This window comes from Neofelis nebulosa, chromosome 17, assembly GCF_028018385.1.
Source record: "Neofelis nebulosa isolate mNeoNeb1 chromosome 17, mNeoNeb1.pri, whole genome shotgun sequence".
NCBI lineage: Eukaryota > Metazoa > Chordata > Mammalia > Carnivora > Felidae > Neofelis > Neofelis nebulosa.
In genome coordinates, this window is record NC_080798.1 from 5,265,528 (window position 1) to 5,290,343 (window position 24,816).

At 38.7% G+C, this 24,816-nt stretch overlaps 1 pseudogene; it reads right to left on the reverse strand.

Moving 5' to 3' along the window:
* Positions 1–5,975: 5,975 nt before the first annotated feature.
* The window catches only part of LOC131500127 (zinc finger protein 879-like), a 49,288-nt pseudogene continuing 30,447 nt past the window's right edge, over positions 5,976–24,816 (reverse strand).

Below are 24,816 nucleotides of genomic sequence, written 5' to 3' on the forward strand. Positions count from 1 at the left end.
GGATCAGGACCTGAGCTGAAATGAAGAGTCTGATGCTCTCTGAACTGAGCCACAAAGGTGCTTTGCAATTTCTACATGCATGGAATTTCCTGAGAAAAAGACAACTGGGCCTCTAGCCTGGGAAGCAAGGCTTACCTGAGAACAGGCCATTTCTTCTTTCACCTCCTCCATTAAATTTCTTTCTCAGAAGATCTTTGTGGAGAAATCGCGGCTGAATGAGATGTCTTTAAAGCCACCAACACAGCCTCTGCACCTATAAACTGCTCACCTGCAGGCAGCACTTTGAAATGCAAAAAAAGGCCCAACTTCCAGTCCTTTGTGTCCTGAGCTATTCAGAAACTATGAGCTTCTACTTGGGGACAAATTTCTGAGTTTCCCTTACCTTCTTTCAGGGGACCTCCCCTCCCACAGATGCCCACAAATTCTGCTTGAGCATAGGAACAGTGTGTTACATGGACCTGACCCTCCCCAACTCCTATGGAGGAGACCCTGTTACCTCCCCTTGAGCAAAAGCCTGCACTCAACTCTCATAAATTAATGGGAAGACTTCCTGCTTAACTCTGGGCCTAAGAATTATGATAGGAAAAGATAGGATTCTGGAAGCAGAAAGGGAAAGATTAGGACATGAGGTCCCTGGGTGGGGAAAAACACATTTTAGAACAAGGCTGGGAGTGTCCAAACACAGCAAACCCCTTCAGGCATAAGGTTCCTTTTAAGACTGTAACAAACACTACCTACTCACCCCCAGGTTTCCCTCAAGAGTTTGACTAAAAGACCTAACTAAAAATAAGTAATAGACCCAAGACTTAGAACCCCCAAGAAACACTATGGCCATAAACCACACCTCATACAATGGAAACACACCAATAAAATGTCCCCTCTCTCTAAACAGAGATTTTCTACTACACTTACTTTCTTATATTCTAATAAATTTTTTCCTGTTGCTCATTTTGTGTCCACCTCTTCATTCTTTGAAGCGAGAAGACCAGGAATCCCGGGTAGTGAGGGAAAAAATCCTGCAACAGAATTCCCTGGAGCACTTCAATAGAACAACACTGTGGTTTCCACCCACTTAGTTGAGGGAATCTGGGGGGGGGAGGGCAGCAGCAATGATCCTTCTTGAAACTCCACACGTGATCCTATTGGGAAGCATTTGGGGAAGTGACCACGCAAAAAACGGTCACCAAGTCTGTGGTTGTTATCCAGATTTAAATCCTTTCCCTCTCCACTGATCAGTTTCTGGAGATTTATACATTCTCCCTCTTTCTGCTTCACAGAGAAAGAGACCCTTCTAAATGGCACTTTCCGGCTTTCCCTTATACATGCAAATGTCTCTTACAAAAGGAAACTATACTTTTATAAGTTTCCTTTGTAAGTACAAAGTCGAACGAAAATCAAAATGGCAGCATTAAACCATCAGCGAGGCTTGTTATTAAATGTATAACTTCTTTTTCCCTTTTGAAAACCGGCCCCCCTTATGTCTTCTTAGCCTTAAACAAAATGTTTTTTAATGTTTATTTATTTGTGTGTGTGAGAGAGAGAAAGAGAGAGAGAGAGAGAGAGAGAGAGAGAGAGAGAGAGAGCTGGGAAAGAGCAGAGAGGGAGATATGGCTCCAAAACTGACAGCAGAGAGACTGATGTAGGGCTCGAACTCACTGTGAGATCATGACCTAAACCAAAGTGGGATACTTAACTGAGCCACCCAGGCGCCCCTCTTAGCCTTTTTTTTTTTTTTTTTTTAATGAGAAATCGAGGACCACACTGAAAACATGATGAACAAGGCTGGTAGGGCATACACAATTCCTGTCAAAACCGGATGGATCCTTTATTTCCCTACACCCCACTGGCCCCTTCCTGGAGGTGGGCTTGCAGTTCTGAAGGCCCTAACCTGCCTCAGCCCCCCAAAGCAAGAAAGCTACTCTTTCTTTTTATCCCAAACTCTGTCTTCATGTTTTATGTTGACTCTGAAGCACCAAGGTCAGTTTTCAATGGAATGAATGTGTAAGAGAGGAACATATTTTTTTTCTTAATTTGTTTTCTACTCTTTGGCTAGTTTAATAATTCAACTGACAAGACAGTTGCACAAGAGAAAAAGTATTCTTAATTATAGGAACATCAATTATTTGAGGCTCAAAGACAGGGGATTGATGTTTATGTGCCATTGTGACTTAAGGAGAAGGGGGTAGGGATTCAGAATTTCAAAAAGGGTCAAGTACATTCACAAGAAAAAGGAAAGAGTAAAATTTGCCAAACAAATATTTGCCATGCCAGGCCAGTAGCTCTTTATAAAAAGTTCCTCTCTGGTATTAGCTCTTTTCTCAAAAGAGGTCCCTCATCTAATTTATATTTGGTATAGCAGGCTCAGAAATGGAAGACATCTCCCTTTGCTGCAGCAGAATAATCCTAGAGAAAATTCTGTTTTCACACTGGGTTCCTTCCAGCTTGTCTCTTGGCTCAGGAGGGAGACCCTGAGGAGAAAGCAAACCTGAGGGGAACAGGAACTACCCCCTCAAGCCACAAGGACTGCCCTGAACCAGAAAGACCCCACCCCTGATCGAATCCTAGACAATTACATATTTAATCTGCACTGTCTACCTGCAGGTACCCACTCACTTTTGCTCCCGTTTCCCTTATATAAACCTGTGTCTCCAGCACATTGGAGACAATCTGTGAGACATTAGTCAGCCATCTTCCCAGTGTTGACCTCTCTGAAATAACTTCCTTTCTTAACTCACCACTTCTCATCTCTCTGCCTTTGGATTTTTGTATGTCAAGTGGCTGAACTTGATCTGTTTGGGACCCCAGAGACAGGCGCTCTTGCACCCCTTCCTGCACACCAGGTAGCAGAAGAGAGATGAGTGGTGGCAAAACCAGAATAGGATTTTTGTCAAAGGCCAATACTGAGAAGGCAGTGGACTAATGTCTCAAACACGGTCTCCAAACTGCTGAACATTCTTCCAGGTTCATACAAAGAAAATGTAGGACAAAGGGTGGTGGTACATGCAGATGGTGAAGGTCAGGCCGATCACTGCATTGTTGTCAGGGATGTGGGGTCTTGCTCTTTCAGGGCAGTCCCTATTGCTGGGGGGGAGGGGGGGAGTTTCCTTTCCGATCCTGGGATGCTTTGCCTACTGGGGCTTCTACAGGAGCTAAAAGATGAGCTGGAAAGGAGTGAATCAGGAAATATAGATGAAGGTCAAAGTGGAGACAGTTGAAGGCACTGCTGGGTCCTCTTTCCATTTCACAAAGTCTATGTATATTTATTTTTTAAAACTTGAGTGACCATTAGATGTTCAGAAATGGAAAACAGGGGGCTCAGTGGGTTGGCTCTTGAAGCTACCATGGCATAAATTTGGAGAGTCCACATACACATGGACATTCCAAAGTCAGGCAGGCAAAATGAGGTATAGCTCTCATCCTGAACTAAGGAGAAGGGAGTAGGAGTCTGGGATTTCAAAATAAAGAAATGCATTGACAGGCTGAATAGGAGAGGAGCAGGTGTTTGGTGAAGAGGTTCAGGACAGTCACTCCCATCCCCACCCAGAATGTCCCACTTTGGCATGTGGATTATTCTGAGCTGAAAGTACTTGAAAGCCCCCATGGTCTCAGGGGAAAGGTTTGTTCTTCCCCTCACCATACAGAAGAATCTAAATTGAAGGTCCTTTCCAGAATAAAGGTTATTAATGAATAAATTTTCTCTGAGCGACTCATCTCTATGGTAGGGCAAATGTCTCATCACTAAACTTCTACTCTTCCTATCACCCTGTGAAGTACATTCCTTTCCTTGAAATCCCAGGCACCTACCCCCTTCTCCTCAGTTCAGAATACCTGTATACCTCATTTTGCCTGCCTTAAAATGTCCATGTCTAGGTGGATTCCTTGTACACATGCCATTACACTTGATTTTCTCCTGTTAATCTGTCTTCAGTCAATTAGACCCTTGAAGGGGACATAAATTCTTGCCATGTGACATAGGTAATTAGATGTTTGCTCTGCCATACACATGGATCACTCAGATAAAATTTATCCTGGGTAATAATCCTTGTTTTGGAAAGGGCACACAATTTGGAATCCTGCATGTAGTTAAGGAAGGTACCAAAGTTTCTCTGGAGCCCACAGGGTCTTGACTGCCTCCAGCTCCAAATAATCCTAATATGCCAAAGTGGAACATTCTGGTGGGGCCTGTCCCAACCCCTTTCAAAGCATATTATGTAATGAGAAATTATGAGATTAAGGCACCAAAACATACAGCATTTCCTTCAATGTATCTGACTTGGGGTTTCAGCAAAATATTAGCGTCTACCATTGAGGCATGGGAGGAGCAGTGAGCCAAACCTCTGACCTCCTTTAATCTGTTCAGTGAGGGGAGAGCCCAGGGTAGGGCCAGACCTGGAAAAGCTTAACAACAGAGGGTTCTGGATGAGCTGTGGAGGCAGAGGGCTCTAGACTACTAATCTCCCTGCCTGTGGGATATTGTCAGTTTTGTCTCTCTAAATTTGTCTAAAAAAAACTTTGTACAATTCTACTCTACTTAAGTCAATCCCCTATTTTATGACATGAAATGATAAGTGATTTAACAAACACTTAGAGGTTTCTGGGACAATACTATAGTTGGCCCTTGAAACACAGGTTTGAAGTGCATGCCTCTTTCTGCATACAGTTTTTGTTTGCATAAACACAGAATACTGTAAATGTATTTCCTTATGATTTCATTAATATTTCTCTACCTTACTTTTATTGCAAGACTGTGTGTGTGTGTGTGTGTGTGTGTGTGTGTGTGTGTGTATAAAATACAAAATGTGTAATTGACTATGTTATCCATAAGGTTTCCAGTCAACAGTTGTCGGTTAAGAATTATGTTTTCGAAGTGTCATAAGTGATACAGGGATTTTTCACCTGTATAGCGGTGTTGGTGCCTCTAACCACTACATCGTTTAAGGGTCAACTACATTTTATTCTTTACAAGGTAAACAAATACAAGTATTACTACTACTAACAACTAGTTTCTTTGTGGATGGCCTTCAGGGGCCACCTTTGTACTCACAAAACCACAGAGAAAAGAAGTCATAATCCCCCATTAATCATCCCTTCCTTGCAGTTACCCCAAAACCTTAAATTCAACCATTTAAACATTTGCTCTGTGAGACTGGAAGTCTCTCAATTATAGAGGTCATGGCACTTCATCTATGTTTTTCTAATAACCATATTAAATATAAACCATCACTTTCTCTATCAGTTTGCATCTCCAAACCTCCTCAGAGTTTGTCACGGTACCTATAAACACATTTTAATCCTGACAAAAACATCAAATTCCATATTACAGATTAAAAAAACAAAAACAAAATAAAACAAAACAAACAAACAAAAAAACCCACCAAACCAGGGTTTCTCAAACCTGAATTGTATAGAAACTTGGGAAAGAATGAAAAACTGATACAGAGCAAAGGATATTGCAGGGAGATAATGACTATAAATTGCTATTTTGGATAACATCCTTGTGGAGGAAAAAAAAATAATTGAAATTAGTGAAATAATAATTCTGTAATTCTATAATATTAAGGTGCCTTGTTAGTTGTATGTTTTGTCAAAAGTACCAGAGCAATGTCTGACGTCAAGAACAGGGAACAGGATGAGGAGTATATGAGAACTGTGTTCTCTCTGCCACACTTCTGCAATATTAATTTCTTACATAAAAAAAATTCACATTAGGGGCGCCTGGGTGGCTCAGTCGGTTAAGCGGCCGACTTCAGCTCAGGTCATGATCTCGCGGTCCGTGAGTTCGAGCCCCGCGTCGGGCTCTGTGCTGACGGCTCGGAGCCTGGAGCCTGTTTCAGATTCTGTGTCTCCCTCTCTCTGACCCTCCCCCGTTCATGCTTTGTCTCTCTCTGTCTCAAAAATAAATAAACGTTAAAAAAAAATTTAAAAAAAAAAAAAAAAATTCACATTAAAATTATAACTTTATAGGGTCCCCTGGACTGCCCAGTCTATTAAGCCCCTGACTCTCTTTTTCAGCTCACTTCATGATTTCACAGTTCAAGAAACAGAGCCCACCCTGGGCTTAAAGGCTTTGTCATAGTCTCTGCACTTGTTGGGTTTCAACCCAAGGATATACACTCTGATGTGAAGGAAAGTCTGAGCAATGGTTAAAGGCTTCAGCAAATTCTTTACGTTTCCAAGGTTTTTTCCCAGTATGAATTATCTGATACCCATGAAGGCATCAACTCCAGGTATAGACTTTGCCACATTCTTTACATTTGTAAGGTTTTTCTCCAGTATAAACTCTATGATGTGAAAAAAATGTAAGTACTGGTGAAGGGCTTTGCCACATTCTTTACATATGTAAGGTTTTTTCTCAGGTTGGAAACTTTTTTTTTAATGTTTATTTTTGAAGGAGTGAGAGACAGAGCGTGCGTGGGGGAGGGGCAGAGAGAGACACAGAATCTGAAGCAGGCCCCAGGCTCTGAGCTGTCAGCACAGAGCCCAAAGTGGGGCTCCAGCTCACAGACTGCGAGATCATGACCTGAGCAGAAGAAGGACTCTCAACTGACTGAGCCACCCAGGTGCCCCTCAGGTTGAAAACTCTTGAGCAAGTTGTGAAGGCTGCTTAAAAACTTTGCCACATTTACTACATTTCTAAGTGTTCTCTCCAGTCAGGAAAGAATGACATTTAATAAAGTTTGAGCTTTGATGGAAGACTTCCCCAGATTTATTTATTTTATACTCATTCTCTAGAAACTGAATGCTCTGCTGTTTATTAGGATTTGATGCACAGTTAACCTTTTTCCCAGATTCATTTCATTAAGTTGTCTCCATGGTAAACACCTTGGTAGTTATTGAAGACAGAGTCCTCACTAAAGATCTTCCCTAATTCACAATATGTGAAAAGTTGTTCCAAACTCAGTATTATGTGATCTTATTGAACAGCAATGCTTGGATAAAGACCTTCTCATAATTATCAAAATTAGAGACTTTGGAACAAAGAGGTATTATTTATTGGTGAAACAATAAAAAACTCTCAAAAAGAATACCTCAAACTGATCATATTTAGAAATTTTATCTTCACTTTTAATTTTTGAGAAATCAGAAATGTCGGAATAATTGATCCAATCCTATATTTGAAATGGTTGCAATGGTTACTTTTGGCATGCACTTGGTGACTTTCTAGATTTTTCAAATTTCCTGTCAGAGCATATACATGTTTAGAAAATGGACTTGGGTCTTTGTATTCATAAAGACATTGTTCCACAAAGATAGCTGTCTTAAAGTGGAATTCCCCCAAATGTTTTATATCTTCAAATTTTTTTTAATGTGTGTGTGTGTTTGTTTGTTTGTGTGTGTATGTATGTATGTATGTATGTATGTATGTATGTATGTATGTATTTAGGAAGCGAAGGCATAAAGAGAGGGAGAGAGAGAAACCCAAGGAGGCTCCACACTTTCAGTGCACAGCTTAACACAGGGTTCGAATCATAAACCATGAGATCATGACCTGAGGCAAAACCAAGAGCGATACTTAACTGACTGATCCCACCAGGTGCCCCTCATCAATTTCTTTAGGCAGTAAGGATTTCATTGTGGGTAAATGCCCAGTTTGGTTCTATCCATCATAATACTCCTTCTGCTCTTCCTTCTCCCCTTCACCTTCCCAATCTTTCATTAACTGTGAATTCTCAAAAGTCACATATCTTCCCAATAGCACCTCATGGAAAGAATCTCCTTTGCCTGTCTTTGTCAACAAGCCCAGGGCATAACTGAAAAATACCAAATAAATGATCCCACAACTGCACTTGCATCAATATACGGTAAGGTGCTAATGCAAAAACTTAATACCCATCACCAGACAGCAGACTTGAGAAATAAGAGGCACAGAGACTTTGCTCCCCCAAGGAGAAACAGACTGACCAAATTGCCTTTTCAAGTGCCCCAGAATCCAGTTGGGAGAACAAAGCACTTCCAGGCAAGGACAAACTGAAAAAGACTCACATCAAAGAGGAAAGAAAAGTTAGTGACACTTTCCCCCAATAGCTCTTCTAGTACTCTACCTAGTACTCCATGGCAAGATTATGAGAAAATGCTCAACTCTGTGCAAGAAATAAGACATGAGTGACCTGTGTAAAGATCTGGCTCTTTTGTAGCTACCTGAGGGGACTGGATCCTGTCATACAGGACACTGAGGGCTCAAGGAATGGAAGCATATTATGAAAGCATTATGCTGGCTGCTCAGAAAAAAAGCTGAGTATTTCTTCAAACACCAGAGACTGCAGAACTTAAACCAAACAACAGGAGAGAGAGGTGAATCATGTGCTCTAAATAAGACCCAACACACACTTTCTTAACTGGGAAATTACAAAAGCTCAGACTTTATACATCCTCAGAATATGTTTCATAAGACCCAGGATTTACTAGCACAGCTTTTATTTGTGTTCTCCTTTACAAGGCAAGTTCATAAAGCCTGGGACCAGAGGCTGGGTTTTAAATTCTCAATTCTCAGTGAAAAATCATAAGGCATAGCAAGAAACAGAAAAATGTGTTCCAATTGAAGGAATGAAGTAAAGCTCCAAAACTTACCATAAATTTATACATAACTATTCATTACCTGACAAAGAACTCAAATTAATCATCATAACCATGCATATGGAGAATGAAGAGAGAACAAATGGGGAACTAAATGATATCAGAAAAACTATGTATGGCCAAAATAAAATTCAAACTAACAGAAAGTATGCAAAACAATGAAACAAAAATTAGGAGCTAAAGAGTCCAGTAAATACATTTTAAAGACCAGTAAAAAGGGGGTGCACGACTGGTTCAGTTGGTACAGCATGCAACGTTTGATCTCGGGGTTCTCGGTTTGAGCCCCATGTTGGGTATAGAGATTACTTTAAAAAATTATATATTAAAGGGGCGCCTGGGTGGCGCAGTCGGTTAAGTGTCCGACTTCAGCCAGGTCACGATCTCGCGGTCTGTGAGTTCGAGCCCCGCGTCAGGCTCTGGGCTGATGGCTGGGAGCCTGGAGCCTGTTTCCGATTCTGTGTCTCCCTCTCTCTCTGCCCCTCCCCCGTTCATGCTATGTCTCTCTCTGTCCCAAAAATAAATAAAAAACGTTGAAAAAATTAAAATAAAAAATTATATATTAAAAAAAAAAATAGTAGGGGCACCTGGGTGGCTCAGTCGGTTAAGCGGCTGACCTCTGCTCAGGTCATGATCTCATGGTCCGTGAGTTTGAGTTCCATATCGGGCCCTGTGCTGACAGCTCAGAGCCTGGAGCCTGTTTCAGATTGTGTGTCTCCCTCTCTTTCTGCCCCTCCCCCGTTCATGCTCTGTGTCTCTCTGTCTCAAAAATAAACAAACATTATTTTTTTTAAATAGTAAAGGGTTAACAAAAGTCTTAATCAATCATAAAAAAAAAATCAGAGAACTTAAAGGTCACTTGTTTTAAATTGTCCACTGAAGGACCAAGGCAAAAACAAACACACAAAAATTAACAAAGGACAGAGTCCAATGAACTTTTGGAACACTAACAAGTGAACCAATATACATATTAAGAGGACCCCATATGAGAGGAGAGTGAAAGGGAACAGAGAGCTTACATGAAAAACTAATGGCTCATAATTCCCATATTTGTGGAAAGAAACAAGCCAGAAGCTCAGTGAATTTTTATGCAGGATAAATGCCAAGTCTTAAATTTATATCTTAAATTATAGTGACACACTATAATTAACTTATCACAAATCAGAGGTGAACAGAAAACTTTGAAACACTATGAGGAAAGCAACTCATCTTGTCCAACAGATCCAGTGTAAGATACTAGCAGTTTCCCCACATGCCTTTTAGGAAGCAGTGCATAGGATAATATATTCAAGTACTGAAATATCAAAAAATATCAACCAAGGGGTGCCTTGGTGGCTCAGTCAGGTAAGTGTCCAGCTACAGCTCAGGCCATTATATCAAGGTTCCCAAGTTCGAGCTCCATTGTCAGACTCTGTGCTGACAGCTCAGAGCCTGGAGCCTGCTTTAGATTCTGTGTCCCCCTCTCTGTCTGCCCCTCCCCCACTCATGCTCTGTCTCTATCTCTCTCTCAAAAATAAATAAACGTTCAAAAAAAAGAAAGAAAGAAATGGAGAAAGGAAGACTTTCTCAGGAAAAACCACTAGAAGTTTAGCAGTAAGCTGGCCCTATAAGAAACATTAAAGGGAGAGTCTTGTTAAAATACGATTCTAAAAGTAACTGAAGTGTAATGAACATATAAAACTCTGCTCAATATATTTAAACAAATATAGAAACCTGGAGTTCGTAATGAGGAACCAAAAATCAGTTTTATTTCTGTGACAGAGTATTTTAAACAAATAATAAAAGCATAAAATCACAAACCCATGTCATAGAGTATACAACATAAAAAGCAGAATTTAGGATATTGGTAAGACAAAGTAGGTGCAGTGGTGAACATGATATGTCTGAGAGATTTTAAGTCCTTCTCATGGTAACCACAAAGAAAATTCCTATAGAATACAGAAAGCAGATGAGAATGTCATGAAAGCATATTATTACAAACATCAAAGAAACAAAATGGGATACAGGAAGAGAAGAAAAGTGTCATAAAATAGCCACAAGTACAGAAAACTATTTAAAAATGGCAATAGTAGTGGTTACCTTTCAGTAATACTTTGATTGTAAATACATGAAAGTCTCCCAATGAAAAGATATAGATTGGCTGACAGTAACAACAAACTCCTACAATCTCTTGTCTATAAGAGATTCACCATAGATCTAAGATCACACACAGGATTCAAGTAAAAGTATGTAAAAAGACATTGTGTGCAAATGGGAGCCAAAAGACAGCATTGGTGTGTCTATAGCAATACCAAATGACTAATGCCAAACAAATACACATTAAAGGTTAAAAATTTTCATGACAGAGGCTCCTATGTGGCACAGTTGGGTAAGTGTCCATCTCTTGGTTTCTGTTCAGGTCATGATCTCATGGTTCGTGGGTTTGAGCCCTGCCTAGGGTTCCACACTGACAGTGTAGAACCTGCTCAGGATTCTGTCTCTCTTCCGCTCTCTGCGCCCCCCCCCACTCTCTTCCTCTCTTCTTTTCTCTCAAAATAAATAAACTTAAAAAAATATTTTAAAAAGTATTTAAAAAATTTTTTTAAATGTCATGACAGAAAAAGGACATAATATAAAGACTTGAAATTACAGGACACTATAACAATTATAATTATGTGGGCACCTAACATCAAGATCCCATACAGGTGAAGTACCAATGACAGAATTGAAGCAAGAAATAAACAGCATCCTAAGAGCAGCAGAGGTCAACACTCCAGTTTAACTGGATAGAAGGACCACATTCAACTTCAGTAAGAAGCGCCCTGAAGCAACATTAGAGACCAATTTCATATAACAAACATAAACAGATCGCTCCACCAAGGAAGAATATATTACACAATAATCTCCATTGAACATTGATCATCCTGTATAGATGATAGTATACAAAACCAGTGTTAAGAAATTTGGAAAGATTAAAATCATACAAGCATGTTTTTTGGCCACCATGGAATGAAACTAAGTTTTAAGAACAGATGGAAAATTGGAAATTCTACAAACATTTAGAAACTGAACAATACGCTCTTAAACAATCAATGAATCAAAAGATATTGAAGAAAAGGACCAGAAAATGCCTTGAGCCAAGTGAAATGACACACAATATACTCAAACATATGGAATTGAAAGAAAGTAATTCTAAGGAAATAGTGGAGTGAATAGGCAACTTGTGAAATGGAAGGAAACTTTTTACAGAGCATTTAAAGCATAAGGAGTTAATATCCAGAATATAGAAAGAACTTGTGCACCAACAACCAAAAAGCAAATAACACGATTTAAATTTGGAGGGAGGATAGAATGAGCATCATCCAGTGATGATATACAAGTGGCCAACCATACGAAAGAGACTCAAAACCATTATTCCTTAGAGAAATACAAATCTGACCACAGTGGGTTATCACATTACACCACTTCACATCCCACTATTAAGCAAATAAAAACAACACATGTTGGAAAAGATGTGGAGAAATTGGAACCTTTATGCACTGCTAGAGGAAATGCAAATGATGCAACCACAATGGAAAACAAGATGAGAGTTTGAGAAAAAAAAATTTCAATAGTATTATCATAAAATCCAGCATCCCACTTGTGGGAATATAACCAGAAGAATTCAAAGTTGGGTCTCCAAGAGAGGTCTTATTCAGAAAAGCCAGTAACAGGAGAAAGCAACAGAAATGTCCATGGGTGCATGAATAAAGAAAATGTAGCATATACACACAATGAAATAACATTCAGCTTTGAAAGAAAGAACACATCTCGTCACATTAACTATAAAACTTAAAGTTGATACAAAGTTATGAGTTTAAAAAAATTACCTTCAATGGGGCACCTGGTTGGCTCAATTAAGTGTCCGACTTTAGCTCAGGTCATGATCTCTCATTTTGTGAGTTCAAGCCACTCATCACGCTCTGTGCTGACAGCTCAGAGCCTAGAGCCTTCTTCAGATTCTGTGTCTCCCTCTCGCTCTCTGACCCTCCTCCACTCATACTCTTGTCTCTGTGTCTCTCTCAAGAATAAATCAACATTAAAACAAAATTAAAATATTACCTTCAAGAGGTATTTCTCTCACAAAGGGCATACACATTCATCCATAAATTATGACCTTAATTTTGTTGTAACAACTCACCAAGATAGGAAAAAACCACTGACCACTAACCAAGAAAAGAAACAAGGTAAGTCATGACCAAAGAATGTATTGGTAATATTTATACAGACAAATACAGAAGTAATTTTATTGGCAATTGACATATGGCAGATTCCTATTTGAATTAAACCCTAAACTGTCTTCAAACGTATTCAGTTGAAAATTGTTATCCACAAACATAAAATATAGATAAGAAACAAAAACGAAATTAAATTAATGTTGTGGAACCTATCATACAGGAGGAAGCATGGTTACAGAATTGTCAGACAAGAATAAGAGAAATTTTAACCTTCAAAATCCTGAATATCATAGATATTTATTGATAAAAAGGATCCCACTACAACAAAACAAAAACAAAAACAAAAAAACCCCTCCACTTCCAAATATTATTGATACAATAACAAGGAGTGGAGATGAGAATTTAAGAAGTAGTCAATACCATTTAATGTCACTATTTAGAGTTGTCACTCATCATCAGTAAAGGATGATGGTACCTTAAGAACGGGGACACTAAATATCAAGATGAAACATCGGGAGGACTTTTATCTCAACATCTACAAATTCCCACTTCTTTCCCCCGCAGCAGGGATCTGAATTCCAGTCATGCAACAAGTAATCTTCCAACAGACGTTCCTCCAAGGAAGGAAAAAACCCCCAGGTTTGGCCAGCATAGACCAGTTTGAGCTCTAGTATAGTTTCATGTAGGCGATGGACTGTAAAGTGTCAGACACTTGCCTGTACCTCAGTATAATGTTAAAATCTCCACCTATAGAGGGGCACAGCCTTCATTAATACAACATAGGACACACGTTTAGGCTTGTTTCCTAAGTACACATGGGCTTGAGCCTACCTTATTCCTACCTTTACATAGGATGACAAAACTCCCCTTTAAGATATTCATCCTAACCCTAAATAAAAAGAAGCCACTCACCCCTGCTCTTCAATATACAACTTTGAAAGTTATTTCCCTCATCTCCTTATTTGTTGAAAATAAAGTTTCCTTTGAGTGACAATTCCACCTAGTGTAGTCTCAACGTGTAACTCACCATGGAGGAAATTCGCGTTAGTTCAGATACAGGAAGTCAGCCCCACCCAAGAAGAGGAGGCTTCCATATTTTTGTAAGCTCACATCCCTGTACAATTCCCACTGAGGGAAGCTCAGGCATTCCCACTCCCTCTGAGGGAATTCTATGGCCACATCCCTGAATATCATCAACCCCTGCAATAAATGCTACAATTGCCAACTGGCCATTGGCAGTGTTCATTATGATACCTAAGATGAAAGGAAAGAGCTGGGACAAATGGTCCTGTCTTAAGTGAGTTTCTTGCCTTACTCAGTAAGATAATTTTTAACACAGCTATATACTTTCATATATTCTCTACCTTTGAGATAAGAAGATGGCATAATATTCACAGAACCACTATAAACACTCTATAAACACTCAGATCAGCTGTAAACTGAAGGCGTCAACAGAGACACATGCATATTTGAGGACTTGCATTTACATCATATAGTTTAAGTTGTATACATTTCTTAGATGGAAAGTTTTAGTGGGTCAGAAATGTTATCGAATTCTAATGAATTTCACAACAGTGATTTGGAGATGGTATTAAAATGCAGGCTCTGATTCAGGAGTTGGGATGGGAACTGAGTCTGCATCTCTAACAAGGTATTAATTAGCCTATGTGGGAAGGTATTCACTTTTGAATAACAAAGGAGCAGAAGAACCAGGAAAGAATTATCAGAGTACATGAAATGAATGGGTTCTATAGCAATTATAGATTCTACAGGTTAAAGCAAGAAAGGCAACACCAATACATTCTAAGCATTAATAATTACTAGATTCTAAAAGTTTTCATAGATCAACACACACACACACACACACACACACAAATAATCTAGGGGATGAAACATTATTTTTTCCCTTTACAGAATATTTTTTCATACTTCCAGTAAATGTAAAAAACTAGATATTCTTAAATTAACCATTTTATTTATTTATTTATTTATTTATTTATTTATTTATTTATTTATTTAAGTCAGAGAAAGTGGAAGTGAGGAGAAGGGCATACAGAAAAGCTGAGAATCTTAAGCGGACTCCACACTCAGTACAGAACCCCACGCGGAATTCCATCCTACATCCCTGGGATGACCTGAGCCAAAATCAAGAGTCAGACACTCAACCTACGGAACCACCCACGTATCCCATGAAACTGAATTTTAACCTGGGTTCCCTGACCTAGAATTTATCTAACAAAAAACATTAATCAATAGACACCAATGTAAAGTTACATTCATAGCAGGTTTCAAAACTGAGAATGGTGATAAAAACAAGAAGGTATCCACACAAAACTAATCTACCTTTTACATTTTATGCACATATGCATTTTATCTTCAAGAATTTTGAAGAAAAATATACACCCATGTGTGGCTTGAGCTTACAACCCTGAGATCAAAAGTTTCATGCTCTACTGACTGAGCCAGCCAGAAACCCCTGCACATATCTAAACTTTTCAAAAGGGCAATATACACATTGAAAGTGAGAGAGCAAAATGTTGTCTTGGTGACTTAAATTAAGAAACATTCTCCCAAAACAATACCTCAATGGCATAAAACTTATAATTCTATTTGTGGATGATTATGTTTCTGTCATTTAATCACACTACGGACACACACACACAGAGTGATACAAAGAAAATAGCTAATATTCCTGAGTCTTGTATTTCTCTGTAATTTTTCATTTCAATCAGCATTTGTGCTATATTGTATCTTAAGATTTTGACACTCTACCCTGTTAACTATGTGATCCTTGTTTTTTAGATTCAATGCCCTCCCCCACAGACCTCTCCCAAAAGGAACATTTTTAAAAGTTGCAGGACAGTAATTCAAAATGACAGTTTTCATGTCCTATTGGAAGCCACTTTGGAAAGAATGGCAAGAAGGCTCTAGAATAAAGCAAAGAAATGCTCAAAAGAGATAACATTCAATATCATGTTTTTAAAGTAGGTGAAAAGACTCATAAGACAGTAATATCAGAACTAGAGAAACAAATTTTTGCAATTTTTGAATGCATAGAACTTCAGGAGGAAAAAATGACACATAGCCTCTAACCTGGGAGGCAAGGCTTACCAGAGAACCAGCCGTTTCATACTCTTCCTCCTGTGCCCTAGCTTTCTTTCTCAGGAGATACTTGTGGGGAAGTCATGGCCTGAACGTGAGCATTTGCCTTTAAGGTAAAGTCTCTTCACCTGTTAACTAGTCAACTACAGTCAGGACATTGAAATACTAAAAAGGCCCAACTTCCTACTCTTTTCTGTGTCAGGAGCTATTCAAAACCTATGAGCTCCTACAACAAGATCAATTCTCCCAGTTTCTCTTTCCTGTATTCATACAGCCTCCTCTCCAACCGACATCCACACAATCTACTACAGCATAGGAAATCTGTGCTGTGTGGACCTGACCCCTCCAGACTCATGTAGAGGAGACAGTGTTATGTCCCTCTCCCTGTGTTGAGGAGCAAAGCCAGCACTCAACTCTAATAAGTTTCTGAGGGGCCCTCATGTTTTACCATAGCCTCACTTAGAATCACCTGGAGCACTTAATTAAAAGAACCCTGAGGCTCCTATGGAGACCTATTGGCAGAATCTGTGGGCAAGGTTACCAGTGATGATTATATTTAAAACACCATGTTATTCTAATGGAAAGACTGAGCTCAGAATCAAGTAACTAAGGCTCCTTGAGCTTTAGTGTGCATAGAAATTATGTATTCCAGAAATCCACTAGGTATTTATAATGTTGCAAGTTTGGGGTGGGAGCCAAGAAGTAGCATCCTAGAAGTTCCATGCTAGTCATAGTGTCGCACCACATAGACCCAGAATCAGTAGCACTAAGTGACAGAAAAAAGACCCAGCACACCTGAGCCCAGGCACTCACCATCTTGTCTCCACACAAGCACTCTTGGTTCCCAGTCCTGAAACATCACATTCCTTGCTGGCCGATTGAAAGTTACCAAATGGTAAAGAAGGCAATAATGTCACTCAAACCTGAGTTCAGTTGCTCCATGCTAAAAAGACAGTACTCGAGAGACAAGTGTTGGTGATGTTAACCTTAAAAATAGACACTGACAGTCATTTTATCAGCAAAATATGGGATTATTCAGGAATAAATCAGAATTGTGATCCTGTACAAAAAAGCTACAGCAAACCCTACTTATGCCTGGGGAACAAAGAAGAGACAAAATTTAAAAAAAGAAAAGAAAAGAAAAAGAAAGGATAAACAGAGTATGTTGTGAAGGTTGTAATGAACTAAAAGTCCTTTGGAGTAACCTGGTAGTTTGATGTGTGGTGGCTTCATTGTTGGTTCTATTGCCCAGGATGATGAGGAGAGAGTCTCTTTCTGACTGGAGAAGCAGAGTAGTATCTGGGCACAAGGTTTAGTCCATTTCAGGTCAAGTCCATTTTTTATTTCTGGGTATACAATTAACCACGAGTGGGAGGCCTTAAGACCTCCCCTTGCCAAAACCACCCAAATCGATTTTGGTGAGGTTTCCCATTACTAAGTTTCACATTCCCCTTTTTGATCAAGATCTTTCCTTGAAAGGATCACTTATCAACAGTCAGGTTCTTTATGTTTCATGGTTTTGTTCCTCAGGGCCAGGAAGGACCTTTCCTGGTTGTCATGTCTCAGGTCACAGGGAAAGTACTCGGCAGCTGGAAACCACTGAAGCCACACATGAGTGATAGGGAGGGTTAGAAGGGAAAAACTCTCCAGTGCTCCCATCTGAAGTTTGTATCTTCTCAAGGCTGAGTATTTAACCAGCATCAACTAATGCAACACATCTTTCTTGTAAAAGATTGATTAACAGCAATTACAGATCAAAAACAAATGACAATTTGCAACTGTATGTTGGATATAAACCAGGATCTTGGGTCTGAAAGTAGCCATCTGAAAATATTTATTAGCACTTATCTGGACTTAGGGAAGAAGCATTTCTTTCTATGAAGGCAAGAATAGTATGCCTCCTGAAAATAACCTTTTAAACTTCTTATGAGGCAAAATAGTGTAATATTATGTGAAGTACTGAATTGAACAATTTAGCATATTTGGGAACATATAATACATGTATAAACATGAAGCACCAGTTAATGAAAATTTGCAGGATTGCACATGGAACATTCTCCAGAGTAGACCACATACTGGGACACAAATCAGTCCTCAACAAGTACAAAAAGATTGAGATCACACCGTGCATATTTTCAGACCACAGTGCTATGAAACTTGAAATCAATCACAAGAAAAAATTTGGAAAGGTAACAAATACTTGGAGACTGAAGAACATCCTACTAAAGAATGAATGGGCTAACCAAGAGGTTAAAAGGAAATTAAAAAACTTCATGGAAGCCAATGAGAATGATAACACCACAACCCAAAACCTCTGGGATGCAGCAAAGGTGGTCATAAGAGGAAAGTATATAGCAATCCAGGCTTTCCTAAAGAAGGAAGAAAGATCTCAGATACACAACCTAACCTTAAGCTTTAAAGAGCTGGGAAAAGACCATCAAATAAAACCCCAAACCAGCAGAAGACAGGAAATAATAAAGATTAGAACAGAAATGAATGCTATTGAAACAAAAACAAAACAAAACAAAAAAAACAGAACAGATCAATGAAACCAGAAGCTGGTTCTTTGAAAGAATTAACAAAACTGATAAACCACTAGCCAGTTTGGCCACAAAGAAAAAGGAAAGGACCCAAATAAATAAAATCAAGAATGAAAGAGGAGAGATCACAACCAACACAGCAAAAATAAAAACAATAATAAGAGAATATTATGAGCAATTATTTGCCAATGAAATGGGCAATATGGAAGAAATGGACGAATTCCCAGAAACATACACTACCAAAACTGAAACAGGAAGAAATAGAAAATTTGAACAGACCCATAGCCAGTAAAGAAATCAAATTAGTAATAAAAAATCTGCCAAAAAACAAGACTCCAGGGTCCAATGGCTTTCCAGGGGGGAATTCTACCAAACATTTAAGAAAGAGTTAACACCCATTCTCTCGAAGCTGTTCCAAAAAAATAGAAATGGAAGGAAAACTTCCAGACTCTTTCTATGAAGCCAGCATTACCTTGATTCCAAAACCAGAGACCCACTAAAAATGAGAACTACAGACCAATTTCCCTGATGAACATGGATGCAGAAATCCTCAACAAGATACTAGCCACCTAGATCCAACAATACATTAAAAAAAAATTATTCACCACGACCAAGTGAGATTTATACTTGGGAGGCAGGGCTGGTTCAATATCCACAAAACAATCAATGTGATTCATTACATCAATAAAATAAAGGACAAGAACAATATGATCCTCCCAATAACTGCAGAAAAAGCATTTGACAAAATACAGCAACCTTTCTTGATAAAAATCCCTCAAGAAAGTAGGGATAGAAAGATCATACCTCAAGATCATAAAAGCCATATGAAAGACCCAATGCTAATATCATACTCAATGGGGAAAAACTGAGAGGTTTCTCCTTAAGATCAAGAACAACACAGGGATGTCCACTCTCGCCACTGTTACTCAACATAGTATTGGAAGTCTTAGCCTCTGCAATCAGACAACACAAAAAAATAAAAGGCATCTAAATTGGCCAGGAGGAGGTCAAACTTTCACTCTTCACAAATGACATGATACTCTATATGGAAAGCCCTAAAGATTCCACAAAAAAAATGCCAAAACTGATTCATGAATTCAGCAAAGTTGCAGGATATAAAATCAATGCACAGAAATTGGTTGCATTCCTATACACCAACGGTGAAGCAACAGAAACAGAAATCAAGGAATTGATCCCATTTACAATTGCACCAAAACTCATAAAATACCTAGGAATAAATCTAGCCAAAGAGGTAAAAAAAAAACTATACACTTAAATCTTTAGAAAGCTTATGGAAAAAATTGAAGATGACACATACAAAAAAATGGGAAAATAGTCCATGCACCTGGATTGGAAGAACAAATATTGTTAAAATGTCGACACTACCCAAAGCAATCTACATATTCAATGTAATCCCTATCAAAATAACACCAGAATCCTTCTCAGATCTAGAACAAATAATCCTAAAATTTGTATGGAACCAGAAAAGATGCTGAATAGCCAAAGCAATCTAGAAAAAGAAAACCAAAGCAGGAGGCATCACAATCCCAGACTTCAAGCTATACTACAAAGCTGTAATCAAGACAGTATGGTACTGGCACAAGAACAGACATTCAGATCAATGGAACAGAATAAAGAACCCAGAAATGGACCCACAAACGTATGATCAACTAATCTTTGACCAAGCAGGAAAGAACATCCAATGGAATAAAGACAGTCTCTTCAGCAAGTGGTGCTGGGAAAACTGGACAGTGACATGCAGAAGAATGAACCTGGACCACTTTCTTACACCACACAGAAAAATAAACTCAAAATGGAGGAAAGACCTAAATGTAAGACAGGAAGCCATCAAAATCCTTGAGGAAAAAACGGCAAAAAAAGCTTTGATCTTGACCGCAGCAACTTCTTACTCAACACGTCTTTGGAGGCAAGGGAAACAAAAGCAAAAATGAACTACTGGGACCTCATCAAAACAAAAAGCGGAGAAGATTTTTGCAAATGACATATCAAATAAAGGGTTAGTATCCAAAATCTATAAAGAACTTATCAAACTCCACACCCCAAAAAACAAATAATCCAGTGAAGAAATGGGCAAAAGACATGAATAGACACTTCTCCATAGAAGACATCCAGATGGCCAACCAACATCATGAAAAGATGCTCAACATTACTCATCATCAGAGAAATACAAATCAAAACCACAATGAGATATCAACTCACACCTGTGAGAATGGCTAACATGAACAACTCAGGCAACAAGAGATGTTGGCAAGGATGTGGAGAGACAGGATCTCTTTTGCATTGTTGGTGGGAATGCAAGCTGGTGCAGCCACTCTGGAAAACAGTATGGAGGTTCCTCAAAAAACTAAAATAGAACTACCCTAAGACCCAGAAATTGCACTACTATTTATCCAAGGGATACAGATGTGCTGTTGTGAAGGGATACATGCACCCTAATGTTTATAGCAGCACTACCAACAGTAGCCAAAGTATGGAAAGAGCCCAAATGTCCATCTATGGATGAACGGATAAAGAAGATGTGGTATATGTATACAACAGAGTATTACTCAGCAATCAAAAATAATGAAATCTTGCCATTTGCAACTACATGGATGGAACTAAAGGATATTGTGCTAAGCAAAATTAGAGAAAGACAAATATGACTTCACTCATATGAGGACTTTCAGACACAGAACAGATGAAAGTAAGGGAAAGGAAGCAAAAATAATATAAAAACAGGGAGGGGGACAAAACAGAAGTACCTCATAAATAGGAGAACAAAGGGTGATTGGAGGGGTTGTGGGAGGAGAGATGGGCTAAATGGGTAAGGGGTGTTAAGAAATCTACTCCTGAAATCATTGTTGCACTATATGCTAACTAATTTGGATGTAAATTTAAAAAAAGAAAGAAGGAAGGAAGGAAGGAAGGAAGGAAGGAAGGAAGGAAGGAAGGAAAGAAAGAAAGAAAGAAAGAAAGAAAGAAAGAAAGAAAGAAAGAAAGAAAGAAAGAAAGAAAGAAAGAAAGAAAGAAAGAAAGAAAGAAAGAAAGAAGAAGAAAGAAAGAAAGAAAGAAAGAAAGAAAGAAAGAAAGAAAGAAAGAAAGAAAGAAAGAAAGAAAGAAAGAAAGAAAGAAAGAAAGTTTGTTGGTTATTGGGTAAAATAGAAATGTTGGGCATTATGCCAATTGGAACTCAGCTTGAGGTATAGCTTTGTTTTGATACTTAACATTTTAGCCTCAGAGTCTGCATCAAGAAAAAAAAACATTGTGCTGAATTGCTGTTAACTTATAGATATTATTTATATAGTACCTGACACAAAAAAAATTATTGAATAAGAATTATTATGATAATAACATTGGTATTGACAGAGAAAAAATTTTGCAGGATTGGTAAACGTTCAAAGACATTTTAACATGGAATTGTTATCTCAAAATAACTGTGTTGAATCACATGTGTTGTCCATAATACTCTGAAAAGTTTTACATTTACAAACCATGCATTGGGATAAAAATCTATAGTTAGTTAATAGTTTCAGTAAAAGAAAACAGTTTGCTTTCTATGACATCTAATCATTCAATAATGCATACTAAATCATCATGAGGCTTTTTCTTAAAAGGTCATAATCCAAAGAGGGTTCCCACTTTTGCAAGAGAGTGGGAAGTGCAGGTCAAAGCCATTTTCTTTCCACACAAGGGACAGAAGAGGCAACTGGGAGAAAAGATATACAGGCCCTGTCCATACATCTTGGGAAAGCTGTCTTCCCAGATGTTGTCTGTTTCAATTCCAGGAAATCCACCCCTTCAGATCACCAGATGGTGTGCAGGCCCAGTTAGGCTTTGGTGTTTTCTTTAGACTTGTCATGTCAAGTCCATTCCCTGGGGTTTGGGAGCACAAGGTTATTCAACAAGACCCCATGATTATTTCTTCAATAGCTTTAACCCGAGGGCAGTGGCAGGAATGGCTCTGGGCCAGGGGGTCCCAAGAAGCCACAGAGTCCAGTTGATGGCTATAATACCCTATGGGGCAATGTCGGCCCCCATGTTTTTGGTTGAGCACTCCAAGGACATTCCCTTCCCTATCATATACAATGAGGATAAAGGGGAGTTGACAATTAGGATGTTCAAGGGTAGAAGCATTTTTTTTACTTTACTTTGAAGTCTCAAAGGCTATGTCATCCTCTCCTTTCCAAATAATAGGGTTAGGTTTGTCTATTTTAGTAAAGCATATACAGGCTGAGACCTAAAAGAGAAGTTTGGAATTCAGTTTTGGCAATAACCAGCAGAGTCTAAGAAATCCTCACCATGGGTGCTAGGCTTAGGTTTGGAGACATTAAGGATGGCTTGATGTCTACATGGATCCAAATCTAGTCCTTGCTCTGAAAGCAGGTACCCTAAATATCCAACCTGAGCATGAACAAATTGCAATTTTTTTTGAGACTTTGTCTCTTTAAGGGCAATTATTTTTATTTATTTATTTATTTATTTATTTATTTATTTATTTATTTATTTATTTATTTATTTATTGAGAGAGGGAGCTTGAGTGAAGGAAGGGCAGAGATAAAAGGGGACAGAGGATCTGAAGCAGGCTCTGTGCTGACAGAACAAAGCCCGATATGGGGCTCAAACTCACAAACCGTGAGATCATGACCTGAGCCAAAGTCGGATGCTCAAAGTCAGATGCCAGGTGCCCCAATGGCAAAAGTTTTAACAGATAGCTGATGTCTTCATCTGAAGAAGCTTGAGAAGGGAGCAGAGAAGAATATCATCTACACATTGTAACAAAGGAGAATCTACAGAAAACTTTATGTCATTCAAATCAGTCTTTAAGTTTTGTGACAAATAGGACGGACACTCTGTGTAACCCTGAAGATTACTGACCAGGTGTATTGCCATTCCTTCCAGGTAAAACCAAAATGATGCTGGCTTTCCTCGTCAACCGGAATACTTAGAAATGCATTTCATAGGTTAATTTCACCGAAACCTTTGGTTTCAGTGGGAATGGATTTCGCTAGAGAATGAGGGTTGGGAACTCTCTGTTATCTATTGCTCAGACTTTCTGGACAAACCACCCTCCTCAGACATCAGGTTTTCTCACAGCTAAAATACAGGCATTACAGGGAAAGCGTTAGAGCATAAGGAGGTACTTAGCCTTGTAATACTCTACTGTAAGCAAGTGCGCTGAAGAGTTTCTTTGTTTAGAAACCTTTTTTTTTTTAGGATAGTGATTAAGTCTAGACACAGATTTGGGGGGATCTGTTTGAATCTGGATGGTAGGTGCGCTGTGGATTGTGCCAATAACAGGTGAACATTTTCCTCATTAAGAGGATGGTAGCTGATCCAATAGGAATAAATGATCGGTACCGCTACCCTCAGCTAAAGTGCCACGAGAGACAACGCATAGAAAATATGTTGAAGGGTCATTATTTCACCTTGTTTCCACTTGTGGTTCCTACTGTAAAACTCTGATTACAGAGTATGGCGCTTTATTTGGCTTGGTATTTGAATAACACGGATATGTTCCTGTTTACATGTAGATATTGATTTACTTCCTCTGTTCTGGACATTAATTCCACAGCAGTTGTTATGAGTCCTTTGAAGAACGTTAGGCACCTGACCCCAATGTGCACCATTATAGGTCCACGTCCTTCATCTCCTCTGTACTCTCTTCCACATCTTTCCACTATAACGTTAACATACTTTCTCATTTATCATTAAGTACCTTAGGAGGACTTACTGAAAGATGTGCATCAATCATCTCACTGAATGTGGTAAGTCCCTCCTCTGGTCCATGTTGTTCATAGTCTGCTTTGGAAAATAAAGACTCTGTCCTGTGTTTGCCAGAGATACTGGTATTTGAAGTGGAGATTGTAAGTCAGGGCTCAGTCCTGCAAGTTGCCATTTTAATCTGCATACTCTTCCTTATCACCTCTCTGTTGCTGCAGAGAGACAAAACGTGCATATATATGTTCCACTCCCTTAAAATTGTAAAATATAACTCAGCTCAAAAGTTAAGTGAGACAAAAAAAAAAATTGAGTGGTAGAGACCATAAAAAATAGCTACTTTGGTTACATCACTGAGTGTGTTTGTGTCTGTGGTATGCTACAAGACACAAAAAACCTTTATCTACAAGCAGATATAGAAATTTTATGCCACTGAACACATTTCTTATTTTCAATGATAAAAAAAAAAGTTACTGTCTCATTTTTATTCTTTTCTAATTTAATGTGTAACTTTTGTGTTTTGTGTTTACCTTCACTTACATCTTTCAGTTGATCAGTTCTGTGGTTTAATCACGTTCTATTAACACTGTCACTTTAAAACCTGCTCTGGGCCTTCTTTTAGGACTATACTCTGTGTGTTCCTCTTAGATGAATTCAAAGTCTGACAATCTGGGAAAAAAAAAAACCAC